This window comes from Lissotriton helveticus, chromosome 6, assembly GCF_964261635.1.
Source record: "Lissotriton helveticus chromosome 6, aLisHel1.1, whole genome shotgun sequence".
Taxonomy (NCBI): Eukaryota; Metazoa; Chordata; class Amphibia; order Caudata; family Salamandridae; genus Lissotriton; species Lissotriton helveticus.
Window position 1 is genome coordinate 888,834,281 of NC_136067.1, and position 23,324 is coordinate 888,857,604.

The window sequence follows — 23,324 nt, forward strand, 5'->3', positions numbered from 1 at the left end:
TTTTGGTCCTCCAAAGTTCAAGAATCCCCTTGTAAATATTGCAAAGAGGGTTTAGCTGCCGTTTTTGCACGGGAATGCCTCCCTTGCATGTCATTATCGCTAACAGGTGGGTAGATCTTTAAAATGGACGTTTTATCAGGAGAACACTCGCTAACAGAGATTAGCGGCAGCTTGTACATAAGGCGATACAAATCTTGCCGCAAAACTGTCTGAAATGTGCTGCTAAGGCAGCGGTAAGTCCTTGTACATATGCCCCACAGTCCTGTATGATGGGCAGCCAAGAATCAGTCCTCTCAAATAAGATTTTTTCGTCTTTGCAACACCAGCGAATGACAATGAAGAGTGAAATCGGTGTTTACCGCTACCCTTCTTCGGACTGTAGACACTGCATGAAGATGATGTGGCACAGCGGCCGGAGTTGCTGACTCATGAGCTGGGGATCCGGGTTTGAGTCTCAGCGTCGGCGCAACATCCTGTGACCCTGAACAAATCACGTAATCTGCCCGTGCCCATGGACAGCACCTGAATACCATCACGGGTGATAGGTCGTGCTATATAAATTTACAAAACCAACTGCACATTTCTATGTGTCATCTGTACTCTGATTAACTGTTTGCTTCACAGTGCAACTAATTAGAGGCAAAATTATTCTATAGAACTTCGAGCTATAGGCAAGGAACCTTCTGGGAGATGCAGACAGTGATCCAACGACGTTGTCTTCAGAATTGAGTATGATTGCAGGGTAATAGACTGTTTTAGATTTTCATGGTCAAAATCTATCTCAGCAAAAAGGCGATTCTTCTTTCATATAGTTTGGAGCTTCCACATCAATGCATTCTGGGAAAACATCTCAGAACAGATAAAAAAAGACACTGGCCACGGAAGGCCTAATGCATCTGGAGGATTATGCTTACCGGTTCTATTTACTAGACTTAATATAAAGAAAGCTAGTAACAAATGTATATATTTAGCCGTGGAACTACCCAAAAGAAGAACCAGAGGGCGCCCCCGCCTCTCCCTCTCACTTAAAAGTGGCAACAAATTGTCTGCACTTGAGTTAAATCCGAGACTTTTGCTTCGCATGGGAGAAGAAATAGAGATACGTATTCAGCCAGCAGCCCACCACTGGGAATATTTTTTAAAAAATGTTAAGGCACCCAATACAGACGACATCATTGACATGGAATGAGAGTACAAGATACGGAAACATTGAAATAATAGCAACACAAATTCACCAAATACATTACTATATGTTATCTGTTAATTATAAAAAGAAATAAGTGACTTGGCAGCTAACCTATCCCATCACCTGTGAACTTGCTCGAGATGTATGTAGTACATTAACACCTGAGAGCAAGTGTCAATTACTAACAAAGCACTGAAACCGATGATTATGTTTAACATTTGAAAAATGGCAATGAAAATGACATGCGATCACGAAAATCGTTAATAAACACATTTAAAATAAATAAATAAAGAGAACTCTTTTTGTTCTCTCTGATCCCTTGTAGATAGTGACTGGCGTAGTCGTCCCCAAGCTGCCTCATGGTGTATGTCAGTGTTCCAGAAGCTTCCAGCAGAAGCAGCAATGGAGATTTTAAATTGTATGGGGATGTAGTTTTATAGGTAATGACAACACTTTCCCTGAACTGAGGTGCAGAGACTCGGCTGCGCCGTGTGCTTGGATTCTCTTGATCTCAGTTTTGTAGCTTGCTTAGAACTGCTCTGGTGGAGACCTTTGGCTCATAAACAGGCCGTTGTCTGGGCAGTTGTGATACATTTTAGCTGAGTGTTTACATAGATTATAGTACTTCTTTTTTTCCATGAACTAATCCCTATTTTAACAGCCGAATGCTCTTTATTGCTGTTTAAGAGGGTTTAGCTATAAAAGAAACCAGATTAAGGGGTTTAACTGTTGGACAACTTATCTGTTACAAGCATCTGTTTGTCAGTGTATACATCTCCTGCTACTGGCTTGGCAAATATTCAAATCTACAAGCAACGGCTACTTAGGCCCTAATTACAAGTAGCCCAGTTCTGTCCAATAAATACCGGAACATAGTTCTGATAAGTGTCAACCAACAGAATTATGGGTTTTGTAGTTTGTATCCCACCTGGTGCATACTGAGTGCGATTAAAACTGGATCTCTATTGCATTCTGGAGGGTCAAACCTGCTGAAATTTAAAGGGAGAGAAAGGACCAGAAAACACTGGGATATGAGGGTTTTGGTGCAGTAGCAAAATATGGGCAGAACTTGTAATAGGCGCTATTTATCACTCCCAATACATTCTGACCACCTCGATGTTGGAATTTGTCAGATATGATAACTAGTGCATCTAAAACTAGTTTACTTGTATTGAGAGCGTAATACTTTAGTTACTTTTTAAAACACAAAAAAATATATAGAACCATTGGAATTGCATGCCATGTTTAAGAATGCCCTGGGAGAACACTACATACATGCGCAGATACTGGGCTTTGGGTCAGTCCCCATCAACATTAGTTGCTTTCGGTAACCACGCTTAAACCTTTGCTTTAAGACTGTGACGAATGCTATTCGCTCTTATGTGCACTACTCCACGTCCTAGGTATTGCTTTCATAAGGTGCAAGCTTGGAGAATAAAAGATTGGGGACAGACATTGGGGACACAGAGGCAGGTTGCACAGTGTCACACGGACCAGTAATCTGTGCACATTTGTGCATAGCTATGTTTGGATTTTTCAGCAAGTTTATGCCAGACACCAAGTAGCCTATTAACAAGGGTAAATATGCATGTGTTTATTTATTCATTTGTGTATTTGCTATTACAACTATGTGTAACTGTACACTCTTTTGGTGTTCACCATTTCCGAGTGTAAATTTACACCAAGGTGTAGCAATACATGCATCTACCTCCTCAAATATAGGGGTGGGAACTCCTATATCAGGATTTATGTGTGTAAAGTTACTACTAGTAGCTTTTCACATGTAGGTTGAGATTCTCTTTACTATAGAAGAGATCTTCTTCACTGTGACAGAGATCTCCCTAACGGAAAGTATACAGAACTATTATATACAAATTATATTTAAAAATTCCACCAGGGGCGGCTCTAGGCTCATGGCGGCCCTGGGCAGGGAGCGTAGGTAGGGGGCCCCAGAAGAGGGGGTCCGGGCGGGGCGGAGCGCGGAGGCCAGTGAAGGGGGGGGAGGGGTCAGGTTGTTTGGAAGTGGAAAAGAGCCGGAGGCCGCCAAATCCCTGCCAGCGGCCGCCACGCAAATATGTATCCATCCTCAGAGGATTATTATATATAGAGGATATTTATTTCTGTGGTGGCCCCTAGGGTTTGGTAGCCCTGTGCAGGTGCACAGCTTGCACATGCCTAAAGCCGCACCTGACTCCACCCACAGTAACATTTTTATTTGTATTTGATATGCAATATGTTTTTTCAAGGATGATGCCCTTAATTAATGTACATAATTTTTATTTAATTTTAAAAGTTACACTTTTTTATTTCATTAAATTTTAGAATAACAAATTAATCAATAAATATAAATACTTTTTTAGAATTATAAAAGGATATTAGTGTACTATAGAATTTAAATGTTGAAATATTATCATTAATTTAGTTGCTATGGGATGTTATTTTATTTCCCTGTCTCTGGGAATGTTTGCGGTACCTGTGACTGCCCATTTGTGGTGTTTGACTTACTCTAAAGCTGGGCTGGAGTACATATACATCTGTTTTGACACGTTTAGGGTTGTAGTAACATTAGAAGTTTAGTTTGATAACAGTAATGGTCTTACTCCTTTGTGGGTGTGTGTTTTGCATGACCATATACCTCCCTAAGGCCCTCGTTAAATTTACCTAAGTTACTCCTATTTAGTAGTAAGTATTCCCCATGTTCCAGTCGCTCCCTCTTGTCTTTTCCACATTTCCTAGAAATGTGGCACAGATCTCCATACACAAAAAATAGGAAAGACAGAGGCTGTAGGTTTGGGAATATTATTTTGTTGTATGTGGCTTATACTAGTTTAATATTACTTTACATAGTACAAAATACAGTTTGTGAATAGGCTTAATTGTCTTTGCCAATATCTGTTTCCCATAGTGTATCAGACAAACTTAAAACACCCATGGAAATCATTAAGACATCATAGAGGAAGAGGTTGTAGGAGAAATAAAACAAACAAGAAGATTAATTAGTAAGAAATAAAGAGAGCATATACATCACTTAGGAATCACTAGGGGTTGCAACTGCAACCTCAGACTTGTCCCTTTCATCCTCCAACTCAGCCTTTGCAATCTGTAGCCGCAGAGGTGACAAAAGCAGTTTCAAGAACGCATGACAAGCAGTGCTTCGAGGAGCACTGTTTACTATCTGCAGCTACCACTGGTGCATTACACTTTCTGCTTGGTAAAATAAATTTATTGAGCAGTGCAGCGTCATAAAATGAAGCAAGTAAAAATAAATACAGTTTTAAACTTGTTGCCATGCTTCATTATTTTGAATACAGGAAAAACAATCATTGGCATCGTCAATAGGTCTGGTCTTGGTAAGCTGCTGAGATTTCTTATAAACTATTGCAAGGATATGCCAGAAAAATATAAAGGAAAAACATGCCACCAAAACGTGGTGCCATCTGCTTGCAATTTCAGTTTTAAATGAAAATAAATATTAGTTGCATACACTTTTAATAAAACAGTGTGGGTCCTTCTTAGCAGACAAGACTACTTAAAAGATATATCAAGATAAAGAAGGTAGCGGGAACTATTTTGGGCTCCTTAAAACCCTCAGTAAATTTCTTCCACTACTCCCGAGGGCTGCTAAAGAAATGGTCACCCGAGCCCCTATTTTATCTCGATTGGATTATGCCAATGCCCTGTGTGAAGGTATTCCAGGTTATCTGCTTATTACAGTGCAAGTAGTTCTAAACTCGGCAGCCAGACTTCTTAACATCTCTTCTAGGAGAAGCTGACAACAACATCTGCGCGCTCTGCACTGTCTGCCAGAGGCAGAACGGGTTAAATTTAAATCTCTAGTTATTGCACTTCGGGCCCTTCATGTGTTAGGTCCAATCTATTTACAAAAGCGTTTTCTCTACTTCACCCCTTCACGACAATTGTGCTCTTCATCTGAACTTCTGGCTCTGGTGCCCCGCTTCAGACTGCAAAGGATTGGTGTCAGTTCCCTCGCTCTAAAAGCGGCCCTAGCTTGGAACGCACTGTTCTTCGCAGCATTCAAGATCCCTCGCTCTTTAAGAAAAATCTGAACATTTATCTTCGTTTAAACAGGTTCTCCCTCTCCTCAAGATTCGCGCCGGGACACTCCTCAGAGTATCTGTGCGCGGTATAAATATAAATACATAACATAACATATACAGAAACCCTTTTTAGTTTTAATGTATGTCACAGGTAAATTTGATTGTTATTGACACTTAGAAAATGAATGTACTTTTGCCTCTTAAATATTGTAAATTGAAGACATGGGGCCTGATTTAGACTTTGGCAAAGAGTACCAGGTCGCAACGGCGACATAGTACCCTCTCTGCCAAAGCAAAGTTTGGCACAGCTCATTTAGAGTTAGGCAGAACTTGATTATAGTCAAAGTCAAAGTCAAAATATGCTTTATTCGAGATTTCACTCATAAAAGCAAGAACAGTCTCAATTTTAAAAATACAATTAAATTATCAATCAATTACATTAAAAAAATAAAGCATACTATTTACAGTTTATGACTCAGTATACAATTCCAATTTTGAAGAATGTCATACGTCAAAAGTTATCCATTTTAAAAATTGTTAAAAAAAGTTAAAAAACACCCAGGTATAACAAATTTATAATAAAGAACATGGACAGATTATACGGGCAGTTTGCCCAGACAGAGAATAGTCAAAAGACTAGCAGTCTCTGTCTGATCAATCATACCCTTCCAACGTATTTAGCAGTTGCTAATAATATCCATATCTCACTATTAGTACATATAATTCGCAAAGCAACTGTACTAAATAGATGAAAAACACCCAGGCCTAACAAAATTAAAATAAGAACATAGATAGGACATACGGACAGTTTACCCAGACAGAGAATAGTCAAATGACTAGCAGTCTCTGTCTGATCGACCATGCCCATCCAAGATATTTGGCAGTTGCTATTAATATCCATATCTCACTACTGGTGCGTATAATACGCAAGGCAACTGTGCTACTGGTAGTCCCTAAATTCTTGCACATCAGTTTTAACCATACACGTCTAGGGTCCAAATAGGCTGTGCAAGAAAAAAAAAAATGGCCCATAGTTTCATTAGAGGTACCGCAAACAGGGCAGCTAGCACTCAAACCATATTCCCATTTAACTGTCAGAAATCTAAGAGGGAGTGAACCTGCTCTCAATTGGAATAAAAGTTTTCTATCTCCAGGTCTAGTTATACAATCCCAGTAGGGTTCCAAGGAAGGGTACAGCTTAGCCTCTAAGTATCCTTCAGTCATAGATCCTAAACTAGTGCTACTCCAACCCCGAGAGGCTACCTTTTCCCAATAAATGTCTTTCAGAACACTTTTAGTAGGGAATATTGCTCCAGCTGGGTCTAACCAAAGCGAACCCAATCCAAGCTCATTCAAGATTGCATTCAAGGATTTGAGCCACTCGTTTTTATGGAATCTATCCGCTTTGATGATGTCTAAAAACCCCTCGGCATAATGGGAAAGCTCAGGCGTAGTCCAGAGCCTTCTCCAGTATAGAATCAGTCGAAGTCTGACCAAGTCTGTAACTGCTTTTCTGCCCAAGTCGTACCCGAGGGGGAGCAAGGGAGTACTTTTCGGGACACCAGTTATAGCCCGGTAGAACTTGTTTTCCGAGATTTGTAGGGCAGCCACCTTCTCGAAACCCAATAGCTCGGCACCATATAGTGCAGAGCCAAGAGCCTTTGCCTCATATACCTGCAAAGCAGGCTTTATAGGTTTCGTCAGGGACTTTCTATGCTCGGAACTGATAGCACCTGATAGTTGCCTATGTCTTAATGTAGCTATATCTATATGTTTACTCCAACCATTCTTGTTTGAGATATGAATGCCCAAATAGGTGAAAATGTTCACCACTTCTAGAGGCCGACTGTTCATAATGATTTTGGATTTAAAACTGGGATGGGGATTAAAAATCATAAGTTTTGTTTTGGTCACATTGACCTCCAGACCATGCTCACCGCAAAATAGATCAAAAATAGCCAATACACGCTGTAGACCACTTGGGGTCTTTGATAGAATAAGCGTGTCGTCCGCGAACATTAAAATTGGTATTTTTGTACCAGCTAATGAAGGAGCATCCAACTGCGCGGATACCATGTGGGATACAACACCGTTAATAAACAGTGTAAAAAGAGTGGGGGCCATTGAGCAGCCTTGCCGGACGCCCCGCTCAACCGGGAAGTCCGCTGTCACCATACCCTGTCCCCCCCACTGGATTCTAGTGAATGTTGCTTCGTGGAGCCGCATTATCAATGTCAATAAATCTTCAGGTACACCCAGGTTCTTAAGAACAAACCACAGCTTTGACCGCGGCACTAGATCGAAGGCAGACCGCAAGTCGACAAAAGCCGCATATAGGCTACCCCCGCCCAGCACCACGGTCTTCCATTGTAGTAAGTTAAAGCGGAAAACCTGATCCACAGTACTTGTGGACCTACGGAATCCCGCTTGAAACGGTGACAGAGCATCATTATCCTCAGCCCAGTCAAGAAGCCTGTTCACAATCACATGCCCTATTATCTTTTGTATGGTGTCAATAAGGCTTATCGGCCTGTAGTTGCCGGGCTGAGATCGGTCACCTTTCTTAAACACTGGTATAATTACTGTTCCCTTCCAGGATATCGGTACCTCTGCGCCCTTAGAAATATTGTTAATGAGGAGGAAAATGTACTTACACCAGCGTTCTTTATCATTAATAAAGACATCAGCAGGAACTCCGTCTATGCCTGGCGCGCGTCCGCTATTCACGGTACTCAAAGCCACCAGGATTTCTTGTAGACTGAAGGAATTATCTTCAAAGTGGGTATAACTTATGTCCGCTGTAGATGCAACCTGTTTTATCTCAGCATACTGACTTCTAAAAAATATTACCCACTCTTCTTCCGGAACATTGTTGTTTGGGGGTTCAGGTTTCCCTTCACCACCCCATTTGACAATGCTCCAAAACAGTCTAGAATCTTTCTTATCACTAGCTCTTTTTAATTCGGACCAGTGATGCTCGTCCCAGGCTTTCTTTGCGTTCGCTATACTGGCTTTATATTCCTTTCTAGCGGATTGAATAGCCATGGTGTCCCTACCCTTTAAAGCAGTACCTAGAGCGTTTCGTGCATCCCTACAATGGGCATTATACCATTTTGTGTTCTTGGGAACTTTCTCGCCCTTGCCCTTCACAGGCTTCAAAAAGTAGTTTTTAATTACGCAAAAGAGGGTATCATGGATTTCAGCTAGACTACTCAGCTCAAAACTGGAAGAATTAATATGTTCCATGGATGATATCGCTTTATCAGCTTTAGTTTTGATGTCATCAATGGCCTGTTGGTTAGTTGCAACATTTATCCATCTCAACCTACGCATATCGTTAGTGGGGACAATTAAGGGTGGAACAAGGGCTGTAGGGCCGCTAATCTTGTTTGGCAATGACCACCATTTATGTTGTGTACACAAAGGATTATGGTCGCTCTCACTCCTCCATACAACCTCCAAGCAAAGTTTGGCACAGCTCATTTAGAGTTAGGCAGAACTTGATTATGTAGATGGCTGAGGCTACTCTGTCTCCACCGCCTACATCCACCTCCAACAGCCCTACGGAGTAAGGGCTGTTGCAGAGTAAGTTTGATTATGTGTTCCCCAGCGCTGTTTAGAGTGGTTGAACGCATGGGCAGTTTTTCCTTCCTGTCACCTCCAGATACAATTTGAAGTAAGGGGCAGTGAAAACTGCTAAGTGACCCACATGGTGAGGGGGCCTTTGTTTTTCTTTTCTTTTTTAAAACAATATCCGGCTTTGGGATTTTGTTTTTGAAAGTTTAACATATAGTTACATCATTTGACAGAGGCATTAATCAAACTTTCAATGCATTTACAAGAATCACTGGGATGGCGCTTCCTGCAAATGACAAAGATGTCCTCTGGGCAGTGAACATCTCTACATTTGGTGGCCACAGCACTCGTGCCCAAGGGGGAGTAAAGTACTGCGCCATGAAGACCTTACTTAATCCATTTACCAAGCAAAGTCCCATATGTACAAAAGTTTTTTGATTTCTCAAATCGCCAAATCGTAGAATCAGCCCTTTTGTGAGCTCAAAAAAGCATTTTTTTAATGTACAAATGCCAAATAGCGATTCAGGAACTTGTTACTGAATCACAATTTGGTTTAGTGATTCGGTATTTGAAAGAGGCATGTTTAGGGCTCCCCTTCCAACTGCCGAATCACAGTGGTATGTATGAATGTTCCAGTCACCAACACTATTATTTTACCAACAACTTGAAGGAGGTGGTAACCCATTCCTAAATGGAAAGGGGTCCATGAGGTACCCCTTCCCCTTTGAGAATGCAAACAAAATGTGTTTAAGAGTTGGCAGTGGTCTCACGGATCATTGCCTACACTCACAATATGAAACTGAAAGGTTTCATTTTATGTTTTTCAAAAGCATCCCATTTTCTTTTGAAGAAAAGAGGCTGCTTTAAAAAAAATATATATTGCTTTATTGAAAACCAGTCCCAGACTGGTGGTTTGCTGACCGTAGCTGGCCACCATCCGTGTGAAGATCATCATTGCTAATGGGTCGCAAACTACAACCTACCTCATTAATATTCATGAGGTAGGTCTATTTGTGCCCCACTAGGAATCACTATTTAATATTTTTAAGATATATTACATTTGGAATTATGATATCAATAAGAATCACAATTAGTAAATTTCAATTCCTACTTTTTTAGGCCTATAATTTAAATACACAAGGATTACTAGAAATATAAAAGGATTAAAAAAAATGGGAAGAAAAGCTGCTACTGGTTTCTTACTTCCCATTCCTGACTCACTGTGGTCCCCCTGATAACAGGCACCAGCTGTCTCCGCATAGTGAAGATGATGTTGTTGGGCAAATAGCTTTGCCAATGTAATTCTTTCTGGGTGAGGCCCAGCAGCTCCCAACACATTGCTTTCAGCTCACTTCTGATCCCATGCACTCTCACTTGTCCCCCAGACCGCAGGCATGAGCTGTCTCCTTACATTGAAGGGACTGTTCTGAAGCAAAATCAACTTTCTTTCGTTTTGTGCTGTATAGTCTACCAAGCAGGGCAGGGCCCTGGACAAAATGGATGGATCCACCCTCTTCTTGGGAAGAATTGGGAGGGGCGGCGCTGGCACGGTAATGGAGCGGCTGGATGGCCGCCATGATGACATGACTGTTTCAACACTGGATGGAGCAGTTGCTCCTAAGAAATTATGTAGAAGGATGCAACCTCTTTGCCCTCTGCTAAGGGGATTGAGTGGCAGGCCACGTAGCAGGCAATTTTGTTGATGATTTTGCATGGTAAGGGCTCACCGCAGGATGTGGGGATTGGTATCAGCGGGCATTTCAGCCGCAACAACAGCTTGCATAACCACTCTTAGAAGGGCTAGTAACAAGCAGGTTTCTCTGTTGGGGTCCTTTACTTCACTAATAATTCCACAGCAGGGAGCTAGTCTGTGCCCTTCCAGGTATGCAGAAGAGGCCAGTTGGGGTAAGAACAACCCCATAAGAGCAACAACTGGACAGGTCAAAAGGAACGCTAGGAGCGGGGCACAGAAGGACACCTCAGAGGAGATAGATGAGTGGCTTTATAACAATAATAGGAGTGCTTGTGCTGATTTCCCTCCCAATGCAAAAGCATGCTACATAAAAGTCACGGCCTCACCCTTAAAAAATGAACTTTAATATATCTACAAAACCCAGTCTTAGTTATTAAATGCTTTCCAGGACCTTTTTACTGCAAGCAGCTATTATAGCATGGAGGCCCTGGAATGAAAGCCCTTTTTTCCCCTTTTTTTAATCCAAGCATAAAACAAAACTCACAACTAGGGATGGGCGTAACTCACAGAGTTTCACTCTGGGGAATCCGCAGATTTACATGAAAATTCAGTGAGATTCTGTGGAGTTCAGTGTGGCCAATGCTGTTTTTTAGCACCAGGAGCTTGTTCCATGCTGCAAAATCCACGCAAGCGGCACCACTCGGCACAACAGAGTGCTCTGCTTCTTTGCTTTGTTCACGTAGATTTTCTTATTGCAAATGGTAGCAACCACCCACATTGAGAATATCTTGCTGGGTGCCCGACTATCACCCAAATAATCCCGCTAGGGTACACCAATTCATGCTCATGCTCCCCAACTTACCACTGGTGAGCTGGAACTCTGTATTACAAGTGCAATGCCAAGTGGGCAAAACTCTGCGCACTCAGCTGGCGGAGTGGAATTTATCACCCGCCCCTACACACAACACTTTCATCGAGTAAACATTTGTGAATTACATTAAGACCACACCCCATCTTGTTTCATGGCTTAGGCTAGTGAATTTTTCAGGACTTTTTCCAGAAAATTGCTTCTAAAACACTGCAGTGATTCATGTGTTTAGAAAGGTCCAGTCTGTTACACTCTTCCAGAACCTTCATGGTGGTGAAGATAGATACCGTGGCCATAGAGGTAGGCCTTCTTCGAGATGACCAAAATAAGTTGCTTGAGATGGTGACATAGACCGTGAAATCACTACGACAGTGGCAATCTCAGGCAATGAACTTTCAACAAAAAATGCTTATGCATTTCTCAATTAGGACACTATGTTGCCATGTTTGCTAGGAGGACCGGTGGAGCTGGGGGTGCACTTGGGGACACTGCGCTGGAGTGTAGACCCCTGTATGATGTGCCTGATGCACTGTAAGAGGGAACATGAAACATTTGCAACATCTACTTCGATTACCTTAATGCACTCTGTGGCACATCACAGCACATTTAACCTGATCATGTGGAATATCAGGGGATGGGTCAACTAGCCAAGCACCACCATGTCCATTCTTACTTAGCTTTGGGCACAATGCTCATATTGTCATACTGCAGGAGATCCACCCGACGGAGCAGGAGAGCTCAGGTTTTCGGCCCCATGTATCATGCCAGTGGGGGGGGGTTGATATAGGTGGCACCAGGGATGTCTTTCTGTCCAGACTAGCAGAGGGTGGATCCTGAGGGGAGCTATGTATTTGTTAGTGTGAGACTCTATGGCTTCCCAAAACGCATAATTTGTCTATACTCTCCAAATACTTGCCAGTTGACATACTTACAGTCCCTGATGGACCTCCTGGAGCAGTCTCTGGATGAGCCCTTGGTAGTGGGCAGTGACTTCTGTTGTGTAGTGGACACCACGCTAGACAGAGCCCATCTTCCCCTGCGAGGAACACTGTCCCTCAAGGAATCATAACAAAAGTCCACTTAGCTAAAAAACTGACTTTTGTTAGAAGGGTGGAGGCAGGCGCACTACATAGACAGGGAATATTCCCATGGCTCACATATACACACTTTGCACACAACTATAGACTTGCTCTTCAACTCCAGACACTTAGGTGGAGTGACACACAGTGTTGAATATCTACCTCTGACATGTTTAGATCACTGCCTGCTTTTGCTTTGGGGTGGGGCCCTTCGAGGATTCACATACCATTCCATTGCAACCAATGCTCCCCCATGGATGAGTCTACAAGGGATTTGGTTTAAAATATGACTAAACAAAATTTTTGCAATTCAAATCAGTGAGTACGTCATAAGATCAAACTCAAATGTGTCCACAGGACAACACCAACAAATGTAATAATCAGTAAGAATCAGCAAGAAGCACACAGAAGATCCTAATTATATTGAAAAAATGTGTATTTCAAAATGTTATATATAACAACATAAATTCATGGGGATATATATACAGAAATTAAATCAAATGCAAACAGTCATGAACAGATGTCTAGATCAAATTTCAACAAAACAGTTCATAACAAACATCCACTCCTGGGATGGAAAAGAGAAACTGAAAACAACAATGTGAAAACGTTACTCATAGAAAGATAAATATCTTTTGGAGATGATGGAGAGGTCGACGTTTCGGTCTTTGCAGCGTAAGTCTATAAGACCATCTTCAGGACATTTGTTTATTGCAGGAAAAAACTCCCTATATAAATACAATACAATGTATTAACAATTCATACATGTCAAAGCTCAATATAATTAAAACATATCGATGCTCAATGAAATTTTATACAATAAATAATAGGAAAGAACCGTTTGCAAAAAGAACAATACTTGGGTGTGATTTAACAGACTCAATCATCAAAGTGCATCCAACAATGCGTGCAAAAAGTAGAGCACCACCTTCAACTACACATCTTTAGTCCTGAACAAATCTTACTTATTCTTGTGTAGTGGTACGTGTAGCTGATCCCAGTCAGTATGACTTGAATTGCAGGACCGCAGAATTATCGTTTAACTAGCTGAGAAGAATAAATTCTGATTAGACTTTCTAGACCTAATGTCTAGTTACATGTATCAACTAATTGACATGGAGCATACCTGTCAAACGTCAAGAACAAATCAAATGTTCTAGATAGAAGCTTCAAAAGTCAATATTGGAATCCGTCGTCGTTCAGGATTCTGTGGGTGAACAGAGGAAAGACCAAGTTGTAGTCTGGGCAGTCATTTTCTAGATGATCGAGTATTAGATAACACATATCATAGTGTGACCGATAATGTACTTAGGGATGTTGTACGGTCTTCCAGTTACAAGACCGGATATGAAAGCATGTCATTATCAAACCATTTGTACAGGTTAGAGGACACAGTAGCCTAACTGCTCTCACATTTATTGTGACACTGTGGCCAAAACAAGAGGTTGGTAGTCTATCAAAAAGATCACAGAAAAAGGTGGGGGCCACAGAAAAAGCCACAAAGCCTAATGGTACAGTGAAAGCAATCGCGGTGACTTGTGTTATGTCATAGCAGTCTCCGACCAATGGCACACAAAACTAGGCTTCCCTGCATCTGGATCACTAGGCGAATCCTTTCAGAGCTATCAGCAATCAAAAGAGCCAGATTCGATGAGCTACTTTACTTGAATTACCTTGTGAATCTCCCTGAAGGAGCCCATGTTATGCTAGACATAATTGACTCCAAACCCTTCTGACACCGCACTTGGTGCCAGTTTCTGTACAATTCAAATATGCGTTTAAAAAAGAGAAAAAGAAAAATAGTCGAGCTACATCCTGCTGTTAAATGTAAGTAGCCCTGACAGTGCGTTTGTCATTACTAAGCCTGCCGAGTTGACACACCTTGTTTGGTTGTTGTACCCGCCCGTAATAAGACTACTCAGGGTACTTTGACTATTTTTCTTTTTCTCTTTTTTAAACACGTATTTGAATTGTACAGAAACTGGCACCAAGTGCGGTGTCAGCAGGGTTTAGAGTCAATTATGTCTAGCATAACATGGGCTCCTTCAGGGAGATTCACGAGGTAATTCAAGTAAAGTAGCTCATCGAATCTGGCTCTTTTGATTGCTAATAGCTCTAGAAGGATTTGCCTAGTGATCCAGATGCAGGGAAGCCTAGTTTTGTGTGCCATTGGTCGGAGACTGCTATGACATGACACAAGTCACCTCGATTGCTTTCACTGCACCATTAGGCTTTGTGCCTTTTTCTGTGGCCCCCCCTTTTTCTTCGATCTTTTTGATAGACTACCAACCTCTCGTTTTGGCCACAGTGTCACAATAAATGTGAGAGCAGTTAGGTTACTGTGCCCTCTAACCTGTACAAATGGTTTGATAATGACATGCTTTCATATCTGGTCTTGTAACTGCGAACTTCTGGAAGTAGGACGACCGTACAACATCCCTAAGTACACTATCGGTCACACTATGATATATGTTATCAAATACCTGATCATCTAGAAAATGACTACCCAGACTACAACTTGGTCTTTCCTCTGTTCACCCACAGAATCCTGAACAACGACGCTTTCCAATATTGACTCTTGAAGCTTCTATCAAGAACATTTTATTTGTTCTTGACATTTGACAGGTATGCTCCATGTCAACTAGTTGATACATGTAAGTAGATATTAGGTCTAGAAAGTCTAATCAGAATGTATTCTTCTCAGCTAGTTAAACGATAATTCTGCGGTCCTGCAATTCAAGTCATACTGACTGGGATCAGCTACACCTACCACTACACAAGAATAAGTAAGATTTATTCAGGACTAAAGATGTGTAGTTGAAGGTGGTGGTCTACATTTTGCACGCATTGCTGGATGCACTGTGATGATTGAGTCTGTTAAATCACACCTAAGTATTGTTCTTTTTGCACACGGTTCTTTCCTAATATTTATTGTATAAAATGACATTGAGCATCGATATGTTTTAATTATAATGAGCTTCGACATGTATGAATTGTTAATACATTGTATTGTATTTATATAGGTTTTTTTCCCCTGCAATAAACGAATGTCGTGAACATGGTCTTATAGACTTACGCTGCAAAGACCAAAACATTGACCTCTCCATCATCTCCAAAAGAAATTTATCTTTCTAGGAGTAACGTTTTCACATTGTTGTTTTCAGTTGCTCTTTTCCATCCCAGGAGTTGATGTTTGTTATGAACTGTTTTGTTGAAATTTGATCTAGACATCTGTTCATGACTGTTTGCATTTGATTCATTTTCTGTATATATATCCCCATGAATTTATGTTTTTATATATGAAATTTTGAAATACACATTTTTTCAATATAATTAGGATCTTCCGTGTGTTTCTTACTGATTCTTACTGATTATTACATTTGTTGTTGTTGTCCTGTGGACACATTTGAGTTTGATCTTATGACGTACTCACTGATTTGAATTGCAAACATTTTGTTTAGTCATATTTTAAATCAAATCCCTTGTAGACTCTCCCACACGATATTGTTCATTGCCCATACCTACAAGGGTTTATTGGGTGTCCCATTTTTCCTTGTGCCCCATGGATAAAGCAGTATTCTGAGACACAGTAAGAGAAAAAACTGTATACCACTTTGAGGAAAACATAGGCTCAGCCGCTGGTGGAGTGGGACCCTTTTAAAGTGTTCATTCAAGGGATCAGCATTAGAGCCTCCTTTGGGGTTCAAGCGGCCCTAAGAATGTAGCTCAGTTGTATGGAGAATGAGCTCCGGAGCTTGGAGCTCCACAAAATTTCTGAGGGGGGATATGCAGGGGAGAAACAACTGACCAAGCTGCAGGCAATCCAAAATGCAGCGGCGAGAGTACTGGTTAATTTCCCCAAGCGGCACCCCACTTCTAAAGCCATTCGGGAGCTTCATTGGCTCCCGGTTAGGCGCCGCATTCAGTTTAAGGCCCTCTGTTTGGTACACAGGTCATTGTATGATAAAGGACCAGGGGCTAGATGTAGGTAAATGATATTTACCGATTCATAAATACCGAATTTTACCGATTTGGTATTTATGAATCGGTAAATATTAAGGGGGGAGATGTAGGTATTTCCAGATGTGGAAATACCGAATCGTTAAAATTCGGTATTTACCGATTCGGTAAATACCGAATCGGTATTTCCTATTGATTCCTATGGGCTGTGAAGCCCATAGGAATCAATGGGAAATACCGATTCGGTAATTACCGAATCGGTAAATACCGATTCCAGCAAGGGTGCAGGGGGTGTCACTTTGACACCCTCTGGCACCCCAAAAATAGGCATGTGTGCCATGTGGCACACAGACATGCCCTATGGGCATGTCTGTCTGTCACATTGTGGTTCTGAAAATCTGGACCCTACCGTCATCCCAGTATCGAGATCCAATACCCGTGCCACTAAATATCAACGTACCATGACGAATTTGGTGTCGACGGACCGATAATGATTAGGACATCATCCCTATACATTTGCATCATGATTGAGGGATGCCAACACCCCTAAATCGTAGTTTCCGTTCCGACCCCTCAGACTCCATTTTGTAAACGGCATCCATCTTGTGTCTTGCCCTCATGATAAGTCAATTGAGTAAGGTCGAGCTTGATCTAAAAGGACACGTCCACCTCTCCCTGACTTCCCCCTGACCTGTCCCAACTGACTCCCTTGCCTCCAGCCAAACCTGTTTGGGCAGCTCCTCGCCCAGTGGCCGAATACGATAGCATCAATGCATAACATACCACAAACCATTCACCGCGTACAGATCATGTTTTCTACACACACACACACCTGTCCGCGTTCCTTGTTTATGGCCAGTTTTATGACTAGGAGGTGCCCTTCTTTATTGGGGTTTCATCGATATCTGATGTGAGTTCCGGGACTGGCTGGGTAATCTATCACGAACGGGACGTCCAAAATATGGGCTTGCCTACATGACTTCGCTCTTTGTATTGTTGTAGAAATATGTGTACAGCCATATCATAAACCCAAGAATTCTTGCTTGCAGCTATTATTTCTGTATATAAGGAGAAGGCTTGTTCTGTAAAAACAAACAGTCTCCTGAGAACACACGAGCCGCGTGGCCGTGCTTCTCGGACACATGTTACTTGGTAGCTGCCAATAAAACTTGATCTCTGACTGCGACTAGAAGACTCTGTGTTTCTGTGGTCCGGAACAAGGGAGAACTCAGAGGTCTTCGGGTGTTATTCCCTGGCACCACCGGGTTCTTAAAAACCCGGCACCTCAGTTGGCGCCCAACTCGGGGCGGTATCAAGCGGCGACGGTCCAAGCCAGATGTTCGTGAGGAGCTTCGTGTGAAAATTCCAGAGGACGGCCAGCCACTTCAGCGACCCCTGTATGTCGACGTGGTTCCGAAGGTCTTTGCTGCGAGGTTCCTCGCGTCCCGACGGCTACGAAGGACTGCTGCCCTGACTATCGCCTTGTTTTGGACCCAGTGATCCTTGGTAGAGCGAAACGATAGACGAGTCTTCTAGCAACGTCACCGATCTTCAGATACTTCAGTTAAGTATAAGTGGAGTGTCTCCCAGTCCTTAGTTGGATCCTTAGTTTTTGGTATCCTTGAGATACGCTTTGATTTGGTACTTGCAAGCCCCAAAGCCGAAGGACTCGTGTATTCACGAGAAATATCGTAATCGATAAATCCTTTGAAGTTTGAAGCTAAACGAGTGAGCAAAGATGCCTTGTTTTAGCAGACTTGGAAACTTGTTTTGTCTTGGTTGTAGTAAGGACTCCCGATTAGAGGATTCTTGTCCGGTTCCTCCGATTGGAACTCCAACGTATGAGCTCTATGTGAAGCATGGCGTAGGTCCTATCACATTTAATGAAGTGTGGATAAAATACACCCGCAAGGATGGTGTTTTAAAGTGGCCCCAATATGGTAGTTTTGACCCAGAAATCTTAGACAACCTAGAGGTCAAATTGTTCAAGAAAAAAGCCCAGCCGGCGATGTTTGACTCTTTTCGCTTATGGCGCCAAGAAGCCAAACAGAAAGAAATAAAATTAGCAAAAAGGAATAAAAGAGGTATGTCAATGGTGCAAGCTGCCGTTGCATACAGGGATAACGAGGAAGAGCAAGAAAGCGAACAAATACGTAGGAGCAAGAAACTAGCAGTAGATAAATGCTACCCGATGTTACCAAATGAGAGACGAGGTCAAGGGGAAAGATCCGAGAAAGATCCATTAATGTCCCAATTATTGAGCTCACCTCCACCGTATGCGTTAGACGCTACCGCACCACCAAAGCATTTTACTATACCGCGCCCCGGCGCACGTAACCCAGCTCTTGCACGAACGCCAGCTCCTCTTCAGCTGGTTTCTACTTCTCCGGCGCAGCCTTCTCAAGGGCCGCCATCTTTGCTACATACTCCATCTACTTCTACCACTTTGCCTACAGCTCCAACTGTTCCCTATGATACTACGTCTGCCACTGTTTCAGCTTCCTCTGCTATGGCCTCGATTTCTTCTTCGCCTCAGCCTGTCTTTTCTGATGCATTTGCCCCTCCGCAAGCTTCTCCTTCTATTAGACAAAGAGTGACAGGTACCGTCACTGGTCTGCTTTCACCTTTCTTTGGGTCGCCTAAAACGACCCCTAAAACAGAAGATAGACAGTTACGTAGTCAACTGCCTGATTACGAGGAAAGAAAAGTGCTGAATGAACTAGCACGGCAATGGATTGCGGATACTGTTAAATATGATGTTCAGTCTGTTATGGAAGTTTTCCGTCAATGGAATGCACCCACTCAGAGATACGTATTCGAAGAGATGTGTGTATATCTGTGCGAAGATTTGGAGACGAATGATCCCAAATATACAATGGACGAACTATGGCGTACGCGTTTTAAGTTCCATGAAGGTATGATTACAGGTGCAGATGTTGAGAAAGCGATAGAGTTGTTGCTCTCTTATAGGAGTAAGGGAAATGTCTCTAGATCACTGTACCAAGACGACGTATCAGGTAGGAAAAGAGCAAGACAGTACCCCATGAGAGAGGTTCCTCCGGTTTGGAGGGAAGGCGATGCGAATGTAGTACCGCCAATTCTGCCACATTTCCAGCGTGTATGGGTACATGTCCCCTGGAAAAGATCAGAAGTTTTAGCGCTCAAGCAGACACTACCTGATCCCCGTAAAAACCCGACTGGGTATTATAAGGAGTTATCGCAGACTGCAAACTCATGCATAATGAATTTAGCAGATGTAGACATGTTGTTTGGGAATGTTGTCCCACATCCCTTATGGAGTAAAATTCGTCATACGGACCATGACCAAGAACTAGGTGATTCATGGGCTAATATTACCGCTATAGATGCTAGACAAATTGGTGGTTCTAAACCTGAGCCGTTAATAGCCGAACTTCCCGGTAGAATTATCACGTACATGAAAACATTAATGCCTGAGTTACGGGTAAACTGGGACAAGCTATCTGCGTGCAAACAGAAGAAGGATGAGAATGTGTCTGACTTTTTCACGAGATTTGAGGAGACTTTCACCGATCATAGTGGTCAAGATATGGCTACCGAGGGTGGTCAAAGATTGTTTGTAGACAAATTCGTACATAATTTGCTTCCTGAACTGTGTACTAAACTAAAAGATTCAGAGAGTGCTTGGGCTGTCTCTACGTCAGCGCAGATTTTAGCTACAGCCCAGTACTATAAAAATAGGCGCAAAGACGAGCTAGATAAGGCAGACAAAAAGACGAAAGATTTAAAAACTAAAGTTCTTCTCCAGCAGGCCTATCCGCCTCGCACGGCTAGTCAGCCCAATTATCAACCACAACAGCAGTATTCGAGAAACGCGCAAGGAAACGAGTTTTCCCATCAGCGTCTTCCGTATGGCCCGAATCAATGTGCGTATTGCAAGGAAGAGGGTAATTTTAAAGGTAATTGTCCGGCTCTTGCGCGACGTTTAAACGGCGTTTCAGGTGTAAGGGGAAGAGGTGTTCAACATGCCCCTAGAGGTAGGAGCCGTGGAAATTTCACCCAGAATACAACTTCTTTTCCGCCTCAGAATTCCATGAACAGCTTTGACCAACAGAATAATGCATCGTCTAGGTCAGCTCAGTACTATGCTGACGACTATTACACCGAACACGAAAATGAGGGTAATGATTGCTAGGACAGCCATGGACAAAGAGAGGGAGTCGTTTCAGTTCCAGTAGATCAGAATGGACCTTATGTCAAGGTGATTGCCTCAGGAGTGTCAGAGCCATTTCTGCTGGATACTGGTGCTACAAAAAGTTCTATTATGCACTCAAAACTTCCTGGCGCACCTTTGTCTGGCGAAATGAATGTCTCAGTAGGTTTCTCTGGCACCCCTGTTAGAAACCCGATCTCTAGTCCTATATCCCTTTCTGTTGGCCCATGCGAATTAGAAGCACCCCTCATTTTAACAACAGGTTGCGGTGAAAATTTGTTAGGTTTGGATTTACTAAAGAGATTGTATGCGACTTTGTACTGTTCTCCCTTGGGAGTACAGCTTACTTTAGGTAAGAAAGTCGTTTCTCCAATGTATGTGTCAAAAGAAAATGTTGCAACTGAATTGTCGTGTCTTCCTGATGTACTCTGGGCTAATGGTTCTAATGATGTAGGTCGTTTGGAGATAGCCCCGTATGTCATAACATTGAAAGCCAACGTTAGGTTGCCACGTATTCCCCAATATAAAATATCTAGCGAATGTGAAAAGGCGTTATTGACGATTGTTTATGACCTGATTGATAAAGACGTCATCGAAGAAACAACAGGAAATGTTTGTAACAGTCCAGTTTTACCGGTCTTAAAGCGTACCGATCCTTCACAGCCCCCTGTGTACAGGTTCGTGATCAACCTCAGAGAAGTGAACAAGGTAGTTATCCCACAGTTTCCAGTTGTCCCCGACATTACTGCCTTGTTGACGATGGTTCCAGCTTCAGCAGATTGGTTCTCGGTGATCGACCTGAAGAACGCTTTCTTCAGCATCCCGATTGCTGAGGAGAGTAGAGATATTTTTGGATTCAATTTAGGAGGACGAAGCTTCCGCTTCAAGTGCGCTCCTCAAGGCTACTGCGAAAGCCCATCAATATTCAGTCAGGCCCTGAAAACACAACTGGACACAATTGTTCTACCAGATGGGTCAACTCTGATTCAGTATGTAGATGATCTGCTGATCGCTGCAGACACTGAAGAAATTTGCAAACAAGCTACGCTGTCATTATTGCATCACTTATGTGACATGAAGCACAAAGTCTCTCTCTCCAAACTACAATTTTGTCGACAAGAAGTTACCTACCTAGGTCACATCTTGTCGAAGGAGGGAAGGAGACTGACACCAGAAAGAATACAGGCAATAGCAGAGCTGAGTGCCCCAAAGACACAGAGAGAGGTTCGAGCCTTCTTGGGCATTACATCGTACTGTAGACAATGGATACCGAATTTCTCACTACTAGCCAAACCCTTACTGGCACTACTCTGTAAAGACACGCCCAATCCTATGCCCTGGTCTGAGGATTGTCAGACTAGTTTCCACGAGTTGCGTGATGCATTGTGTTCGGCTCCTGTGTTGGGAAACCCCAACTACAGTAAGCCTTTTACATTATACGTCCATGAGAAGGAAGGTTGTGCATTATCAATCCTAACACAACACTTTGGGGACAAACAGCGCCCATGCGCGTATTTTTCGGCAACTCTAGACCCTGTGGCTAAAGCCCTACCAAGTTGTCTGAGGGCTACCGCCGCAGCAGCTGTCTGCATTCGACAGTCCGCTGGATTAGTCATGAATAATACTCTGATCGTTATGGTCCCACATGCAGTAGACATTTTGCTAAACAGGACGAAGACACAACATCTCACTAGCGCTCGACTATCCAGTTACGAACTTACACTGTTAGCAAGTCACATCCACATAAAGAGGTGTGATACACTCAACCCCGCTACGCTACTACCCATCCCGACAGAAACAGACGAGATTGATAAACATGACTGCTGCTTTAGGACAGAAGAAGAGACAAAAGGGAGAGTAGACTTACAGGACACTCCCCTTCCTGAATGCAATGATACTTTATGGGTTGATGGTTCATGTTTCAAGTTGCCAAATGGTGATACGACTGCAGCCTATGCCGTAACAACATTACACACCATTATAGAGACCGCGCGCATTTCCCACAATTCTGCACAAGCTGCAGAGCTAATTGCACTTACAAGAGCATGTGTGTTGGCGAAAGGAAAGCGAGTGAATGTGTACACTGACAGCCAATACCCCTTTGGTGTGGCTCACAGTTTTGGGAGATTGTGGCGTGAACGTGGATTCCTTACGTCACATGGTGCAAAGATACAGCATGGTCAGCTAGTTAATGAGCTCCTCGAGTCACTGACCTTGCCACTACAAGTTGCCATTATGAAATGCAGTGCACACAAAAAGATTCAAGACGATGTTGGCCGCGGGAATGCATTTGCAGACGAGGTTGCGAAAGAGACTGCAAGGAACACAATGAGTCGGATGTATGTTGTAGGTCCCGCTAGATGGATTACTGATGTGGGAAAGTGTGAGGACACCATCGAAAGCGTGAAATCTATACAAGCCGAGGCAACTGAGAAAGACGTGAATGAATGGAGAGAAAGTAAGGGTAGGTTAGATGCGAATGGTTGTTGGGTCGAATTATCAGAACACCAGCGATGGCTATTACCTAACGCCTATGTACTTGCAGTAGTAACAATGGCTCATGGATTTGCGCACATCAGTTCGAAAGGAATATGTAAGCTATTGGCCCCAGTATGGCAGAATAGCAATATCCCAAAATATGCAGAGAACGTGGTCAGAAAATGTATGGTGTGTTTGAAGCATAATCCCGGTAAGGGAACCCCAACTCCAGCT

The 23,324-nt window shown here is 42.7% G+C and overlaps 1 protein-coding gene across 1 annotated transcript in view; it reads left to right on the top strand.

Moving 5' to 3' along the window:
* The window catches only part of LOC144762542 (G-protein coupled receptor family C group 6 member A-like), a 203,744-nt gene that overhangs the window by 48,824 nt on the left and 131,596 nt on the right, over positions 1 to 23,324 (top strand). The window lies entirely within an intron of this gene.